Raw genomic sequence first — 8,750 nt, 5'->3', positions numbered from 1 at the left:
GCAACAAAATCACCTTGAATCATGCTGGAATGTGGGTAAGGTACACATAAATAATTTTCATATAGTTTTTAGTATCTTTTTTCAAAGCTTACATCTGCTGTCCTACAGCAAATGTTAGAGGCAGCTGAATGCCCAATTTAAGATATTTTCATGCCAAGATTGAAAAAAAAAATAGTTTTGAACTTAAACGGATATATATATAATTTTTACAGACCTAAAAATCTACTTGGGCCGTGAGATTGTTTGGATTGTTTAGAAGTTAAAGTAAACAGTCTTACAAAAGAGGTCTGTTGTGCACTTTGTGCAGAGACCAAATAGATAGGCGGTCCATATAGCTTGACCTGTCTTTCCTGTTGTCAGTGGACCTTGATGAAGCCCATGTACTGATTCCTCCTTATTTTCAGCTGGTAATTTCATTAAAAAATCTTCTGTAAAATACACAGTATTTTCTTTGGGGAAAAAAAACAACAATAACAACAAGCCAGGTGCATATAATAGGTAAGACAGATGCAGAATTTCTTTGCGATTATAACAGGGAAAGCAAAAGATTCATAGGATTAATCTATAAACTGACCAACCATATATCCAGATTTTTTTCTGTTAAAATATAGGTCATATTATTAAACAACTTACATTTTAAGTTCCAGGATCTAACCCAACAGATTATCATACTTTTAAGAAGTTATAAGTAAATTTAAAAGATGTTTTAAATATGCGAATTCTGAGTTGCCTTGGGATTTTAATATTCATATTAAGACTCAAAATGGAAATGATTTCAAATACTTAATTTAGCTCCATGAATATTTTAGAAGACCAAATTAATGTGTAGGATGTAACACAGTGCCTAAAGTCTGTTTGCAAATCAGTGAAATTAAATGAGATGGTCTCTTTATTGTCTGTATTTTAACAACTTTAAATGAAAATTTCCTAGGGAGTATCACATGAATCTTTTTGCTTATCGCTTGCTAATATACCATATATTTTTTAAAATACTGTATATTATTTAGCTTTATACTTTTCTTAGCAGAATAATCCAGTGAATCACAGCAGGTGTCAACATTAGGTATCAGTCTCCTGTTTCAAGGAAAAATGAGCACAAAAGCACAGAGATTACCCATACAAAGTATTATAAATAATAATCCATACAAAAATGTTTTGGTAGTTATTGACATTAACAGTCTAGGAAAAGACAGAGCAATTTATTTTTGAATGAAAGCTTCAGACATTCTCCCTGGTTGTTACTCATGCTGTCAATACAAATTCATATTGACCTGTCACATATATTGTTATAAAAGTTAACTGTTGTAAATGCTAATGATATCGAAATCCTAAGATATTATTCCAGAAAACTGGTATACAAATACTGTGACTGATAACCTTATTTTGTGTCCTAAGAAACAGAAATCTGTTCTCAATTGCAAATATTCCAGAAATAATTACTAACTCCACTAATAATAAATAAGGTCCAATTTTTATTTTATTTATTTATTTATTGCCACACCTGGTAAATGCTGACTGTCATGATACTGACCAGTTACTACTGTGAATACGAGGAAGGAAAAATGACCAGACACATAACATCAGCTCTTCTACTTGCATAATAGAGAAATTGCTGTATGGGATTTCTGGAAACTTGAGCATGCACGTGACAGTACTGTGCTGAGTACAGCCCTGGTACTGCCTGCTTTTCTTCCCTCAGTCCTGCCCCAGTGGGTGCCTTCCCAGAAAACACATGAATGCAAAACGTGCCATAGTGGTCGCTGTGGTTGTAGTGGTGAGGACGGCTATCACCCACATCAACCAGGAGGATGCCTACAGCTAACTATTCCTATCTAGCACCTCTCCTCTGAGTCATGTTTGATGCCCCTTTGGCCATAAAAAAAAATGACCATTTTCAATGCTCTTTATTTTGTTCTCAGATTAAGAGGTCTGTGATCATGGTAGAGCTGCATTTTTTGAAGTATAAAAATGAGAGTATGCATCCAAGCTGTCTTCCAGCAGGCATCTCAAAATGAAGTAGCCTCTCAGGACTTGCGTCATATCTGCCAACCCGACGTGGATGCGGCATACATCATAGAGCATCTGAAATAGCACCAGATGACCACATTTGGGTGTTAAACATCAGCTTCACTTCCTCTGAGAGGAAGCATGTGTTTAAAACTCTGTTCTAAAAACTGGAAATGCTGCATATGCATATTCTTGCTGCAATTAAAAAGAGGGATAGTCAGTCAACTTCACCTTTAAAATATCAATGAGTTATAACATATACCATCACTTGCCTAATTGCCTTTGAGACACAGAAAAGAGAGAATTGATAGCAACAGAATTGATTTTATGTTTAAAAAAATCATGCTGATTACCATCCCATTTTCAAATTCTAACCATCTCTGCAGTCTGTTTAGAGACAAAAACTCCATCATCTCATACGTTGAAAGTTGTAATGGAGCCGTTCAAAGCAAGAAAACATTTTAAACATGAGCTCTTTAACCCATCTGACATTGATAGTCTTATCTCAAACTCTAATTTCCTCTGCCTTTGTATTTGTACTCTGATATGAGAAAACATGAATTAATCGAATGCAAAATGAATAGAATCAGTACTGAATATTTGTCTTAGTATGAACTGAACAAATATACAGTAGTAGAAGAATGTGATGTGTATATCTTATTACCAAAATGAATTTAGCCAACTACTAGGGAAGCAGAATTATGAGGTAGCTCTATGAAGAATAAATCTTACATTATGAGCACATTTACATGCTTGCCTTTTTCTTCCTTTCATTTGTAACATTTTTTTTACTGTATCTCATCATGTTCAAGATGATTTGTTCTGAAATAGCTACAATTGAATCTCTTTTAGTTAGGGTGATAGATATGTACCACACACCTTCACCATAAATCATTTTTGAGGAAAATCTTCCAATATCATTTAGAAATACAAGCCTACCATCACATATATCTAAATGGCTACACATTTTTCCTTATTCCTTAGACTTTCCTCAAACCACATGATTAGAAATGGTTTTCTTTAGATTCAGCATGCATTACATGAAGCAGAATTTATTACCTTACTGGACCTTACTGAGGAAGAGGCCTCTTGTCCATTGAGTATCCACAAACACAAGACTCTCTATATTTCTGGTGTCCATCTCTCTACCTCTCCAAACTTTGCTTGCTTTCTCTGTCACATTCATCACTTGTAATATTCAAAAGTTCTCTTGTATTTTTGAAAAAGTTTTTTGTACCAGCCTGAAAGAATACAACTCACTATAGTTGAAATTTATTTGTGCATGATCTGTGGTAGCTTCTTGCAATGTATTGTGTGTACCAGTGGAATTTAAGCTTAAACCCCTCAATTTCTTCCAGTGCTGAGATTAAAAACTCACTTTTAAACTTAAATGAACTGCTTGAAGTGAGGACAGGCAGCAGTGCCCTTTCTGAGCAGCTCAGACTCTTCCCTCCACCAAAGATTGACTGGGAGCCAGACAGCAGGCATTCCTCTCTGCTGCTGAGTCCTTCAAGGAACGCACATCCCAAAGGAGCTTTTACAGCAGTCCCAAAGCATGTAATGAATTGGGATCCTTGGAAAGCATTCTTGAAAATGTCTTCTCTAGAACACACCTAGAAGAAGGTGGGATTCTTTCTGCAACAACTAGGAAGGGATACCCCATCCCGCTGGCCTGGATTCAATGACATATCAGAGAGAGTTCAAATCTTGGATTGCAAGGCAGTGTCTGAACAGAAGGCTGTATTCTGCTCCAGGTCAAACCTGGAAGCCATTCAAAGCACTGGGGAGGCAGAAAATAGCAGGAAAAAAAGATTGTTTTAACATATAATGATCAGAAGAATCACTGGAGATGGAAAATCTGACTTCTGTGCTCTAAGATGATTTTACTTTTAGCAGTTAGATAAGTATGGGACAAAACTTCTTGGGTAGTGACTTAATCTGCTAGTTTTTAAAAAGTCATTTGCAATCCTACAGAGTTTTTTGAAAGAAAGGATTTAACCTGTATTTTGAAGAGAACATTATGCACATCAAAAGGCCCTGAGCTCTAGAGAATAATGGGATTTTAGATGTCTTTTGGTTAAGTCTAGACATTTTCCTGCTTAGCATGCCATCTGTTTGGAATTCCACCCTGAGACATCTCCTTTTACAGTGACAATGCAGGTCATTCTCAAGAGACATTTTGTTCACTTAACTTTTAGGCATCTAACTTTTTTCTCTGGATTAGTCCCAAAACAACCTCTGATTTATTTTTTTATTTTGTACTACTGATTTTCTATGAAATTAAAGTTAAGCATCATTCTGAAGAAACAATATTGCTTTTTGCATATATAAAATTTTCTCCTGTTTTGACAAGCAGTTAAAGCAACAAAACTGTATCTCTTTCTAAAAACACACACATATGTTGTATTAAAAGGCAGCACAGCCTGTGTTAAAGACAGGTGCAGTCACACTGCTGTCAGAGGTGGTGAGCTGTGAGCTAAATGAAGCATCCGTGAAGGACCCCAGTAATTAATCCTATTCCTGCTCTATTCTCTACTGAAAGGGCACTTGTGAGTAGAGGAAGCTTGACCTATTATTCACAAATATGTAGTTTCTCAGCTCAGGATACTCATAAGTGTTTGAGAACATGGCCAGCGAGTCCTCCACAACTCTGTCAGATGCACTTTACATTGATCGCCTAACAACCAATGGACAAAATTTTATTTACTATTATATGCAGTGCAGGTTGGCAATAGATTTGTAAGGACAATTGCCTGAGCTTATGTTGAGAATCATTTAAGTCTAACACCCTTTTTAATCCCCTGAGCCATGCCAGATCTCTAACAATCTTATTATTAAAGAACCAGCACATTTAAATTAATATTTAATTTACAGAGCATTTTACTTGTAAAATGCTAGTTGCAATGCAGTAAAGATTTGCTTGGGTATCTTCCAAAATTATGGGGAATTATGCTATCATTTTAGCAAATAACTTGAGACGTGGTATTCCTGGTGAAATATCAACAGGACAATGCTGTATTTTCTGCTTACTTGTATCACCCCGCTTGCAAGTCTCTGCCTGCACCATGACCCTGTAACAACTGTGGTTAACCACTGTCTGTCCGCAATTCAAGCAGTTCTTTGAAGAGCAAAAGTGTTTAATCTGTACTTTAGTATTTATTTATCTATTGTATTACTGTGTTGAATGCATCTAAAAAGTTGATATGTTAAATACACAACTTGACACCAGATTTCATCATATTTGTTATGTCTCCTTACAGGAGCTTCTAATGTTTTTAAGCCAGATCCTATTTTTGACTTTGCAATTAACCCATAATATTTCCAGGATGTTCCTTGCTACAAAGACGGAACTGCCAGCTAATTTGTTAGTTCCTTCCAATTTTTTAAACTTGATGAGGATTTGGCATCCTAGATTCCTACCTTGTAAGGGGAGCACTGGCTCATCTCCATCAAAGGAGTCTTACTGCCAAATCAGGGCAACACAACAATGAAGCCAAGAGGGTTTCACTGGCAATGCATTAAAACCAAAACAAAACCAAAAAACATTAAAGCTTCAAGAAAGAAGACCTGAAGTATTGATTCAGACAAGCATACCAACTCTTTTGAGTTCTTACTCTTCAGTCACAATCCTGGAGGCATAGATTGCACATCCCCAGGGATCATACTGACTTTTGGAGGACCAGCATAGGCAAACACAGCTGTAAGCCTGACGTCCAAACACTGAGTAAAGTACCTGCAGTTTCTGAAGGTTACACAAAATATGCTGCTTCTAATGAGCTCCATTTTTCAAATCATCTCTAAGTTCTCAAGGCTGAACATTTTAATATAGATGGAAGACACTCATACAGTGATTCTAGCTGTAAACCAAGAAATGCATAAAATAGAGTATGTCATTAAAAAATATGGTTTTGAGACAGTCTAAGTGACGAAGACCAGATTATATAAATGTATTAAAAAAAGAAAAAAAGAGAAACAGTTTCAACACTTTTTTTGTGCTCTGCTAAATTGCATTTTTTCTTTGTTTTACCTTTTTTTTTTCCCCTTTTAATGCTTCTGTTTGAAACCCAACCCTGTAGTATGATACATAACCTTGTAACATCATTGCTTTCCTTTCTCAGTAATTTTCTGTAATATGTAACATCAATTTATAATCACGTTTTTACAAAATTAAAGACATTATACCATGGGCCTAGTGAGAATTGTTATAGTGTGCTTTTCCAGTAGAAAGGTAAAACTTACCTTTAGTATCAGACCAAATAAATGATCAACAAGAAGTTCTAGAAAGATTCAGCCTTGCTATGAAAGAAACATATACATCATACAATTAGTTTGGGAGAGTTTCAAGACACTATAAGACTTCTGATAAACATAGCAACAATCCCTTGTACTGAATATTTCAAATCATTTAGATAAAAGCAATAATAAAATGTGAATACTGTCCCTGCCTGAAATAAGTATTAGGTATGTTAAAATAACAGGTTACAGATTAAAATGACATTTCAGATCAAAATATGTTCTCAGTAACAGCTGAGTTAACAGTGAGTGATTTATTGAACTCAGTGGAGACATTCTAATGAGCGCAGCTATAAAGTGGTTTCACAAGATAGTCACATCAGTTGTAAAATAATGCATATCAAGTATTAGTATCTCTCCCTCAGCAACGCAGTGCGAGAGAGAGGTGAGCAAAAGCTTGTCTACATAAAAGGGAAAACAACTATAAAACCGCAGTGGAAACTAGAAGTTCAGAGATTCAACTAATTAATGCAACAAATTCCCCATGAAAAAGTTTTTCTGTCCTTTTTGATATATATACAAATATAATTGTTAGAACACCTATTGTTCCATTTCCATCCCAATTATTCTGTCAAGGATGGGTATGTTTGTGTTAGAGTGGAGCCTAGGAAACACAGTCAGGACCTCATCATGCTAAACAACCAACAGAAAAGTCGCGCTGGCGATCGAGAGACAACTATTTTGCATTTGAAACAGAGAATGAAATTAGTTTGCTACACTGAGGTCTTAATCCTTCTACTTCTATTCCTGCAGGTAGCTCAATTCAAGTCAATGGGATCACTTGCTTGAGTAAAAGAAGCAGGATTTAGTTCCTCCTTAGTGCTGTGCATTAATTAAAACGAGGGGAAGAGAGCACTAGACAAGTCATACAACAAGCTTGCCTTCAAGTCTTTTGTGTCTGTCGAGAGGAAAAGGGACACTCAGAACTGCAGTTTTCCTTTTCAAAAGACAGATACATGCTGTTCTTTTTACATTTCAGTCTTTCATCGAGGAACAATAAAAGATATTGCACTTTCCTCTGCAAGACTTGTTTGTGCAGGAAAATTCACTAGTGCATTTATAGTAGTATGTATTTAATCAGACTAGTGTAACAACCCATTGCTAATACTGTTATGCCAGAATAGTTACACCATAAATTTCTCCATTTTAGACAGCAGCTTTGTTCTGGAAGTATGATCATTTGACAGGTGAACCCGCTGCTACAACTACAGAAGTACTCACCGCCCAGGATTATTTCCCATGTAGTTTAAGTGTCCTCCTGCATACTGCCTGGTGCTCCCATTGTTAAAAAAAAAAAAAAAAAAAAAAAAAAAAAAAATCAATTTTGTATTTACCAAAGAGCACCAGCAACATCCACAATGTCACCTCTATATGGGCTTATCACAGATACCTACAATGCCTCCTATCAATATGATTCAGGAGGACTAATGCCCATCCAACAAGAAATATGGAGTTGCATATCCCCATCATATAATTTGGACAATTGTACGGTCAGCCTTGACTTCTCCACTGTGATACTTGTTAGCCCATTGCTCCCTTATCTCCAAAGCCACTGCTTCCCTTCTGGCTAGGGACCAGAAGTAAGTCCAAGTTTTTTGGCAGTGCAGACAGGTTTTGTGGACAAGCAGGTTTCTAGGAAGCTAGTGGGATCCCACGTGGGTAAGAGAGGGTGGGGAAAGGTCTGTAGGGCTCCAATGAAACTACAGATAGGACCAATATGTTCAGAGAAAAAAGGGTTTTGAGATGCTGCAAAAAGACATGAGGACTCCCTCATTCCTCTCCAAGACCACCACACCCTCTCAGACTTCCTTCTTTCTCATTCCTGTAGTGATCTGCACTGACCTTTTGCTTATTACTTTTCACCATCTAGAGTTTCCTGAAGTCATTGAAGAGGACAACAAAGGCAAGGTTCTCCCATTGCAGGGGAAGAAAGGAGTGAAACATACAAAAGCCAGAACTGTACCATATATTTGTAAAGTCCCCAACACATTCCCTTCCCAAGAGGGACAAAGGATTATGTAGTCAGAGACATTACTTCTCAGGCTAAAGCAGCTCCATCACCTACTCTCCAGAAACAGGCAAATCAATCCACCTTGCCTTAAAATAGCTGCAGGATAATATATAGAGCCAGCCTCAGAACTTAATTCAAACCGTAGGGCAAGAGCTCCAGATGAATTGACTAAAAACAGACAAAAACAAACAAAACAAAACAAAACAAAACAAACAAATATAAACCTTATCTGTCCCTTATTTATCTTCCCTCCTCAGTAGTTCTCCCTGTACTATTTTTTTTTCTCTTAATCTGCAAGACCAAAATACCTCCAAGTCAAGTCTCACACCTGGCTCCCCTACCAGCTGCTTTTTATTGTCAGCTTGGGCACAGGTGGAAAAAGAAATTAGGACCATCATTAACCATTTTTGTGCTGTTTCCCTATAGGACATGTATACCT

At 36.6% G+C, this 8,750-nt stretch overlaps 1 long non-coding RNA gene across 2 annotated transcripts; it reads right to left on the bottom strand.

Annotated features, from left to right (window-relative positions):
• Positions 1–1,475: 1,475 nt before the first annotated feature.
• LOC121061145 lies at positions 1,476–7,780 on the bottom strand. Of its 2 annotated transcripts, XR_005814972.1 has the most exons (5): positions 7,695–7,780; positions 7,522–7,569; positions 6,247–6,303; positions 5,741–5,864; positions 1,476–2,202 (listed from the first exon to the last, which is right to left on the bottom strand). It is a non-coding gene; the product is annotated as an uncharacterized LOC121061145 (long non-coding RNA). The 2 variants fall into 2 exon arrangements; XR_005814973.1 differs by lacking the exon at positions 7,695–7,780 and having other exon boundaries at positions 7,522–7,579.
• Between the last annotated feature and the right edge of the window lie 970 nt (positions 7,781–8,750).

The sequence above is a fragment of the Cygnus olor genome, chromosome 1 (assembly GCF_009769625.2).
Source record: "Cygnus olor isolate bCygOlo1 chromosome 1, bCygOlo1.pri.v2, whole genome shotgun sequence".
Classification (NCBI taxonomy): Eukaryota; Metazoa; Chordata; class Aves; order Anseriformes; family Anatidae; genus Cygnus; species Cygnus olor.
This window is presented reverse-complemented; position numbering and strand designations above follow the sequence as displayed.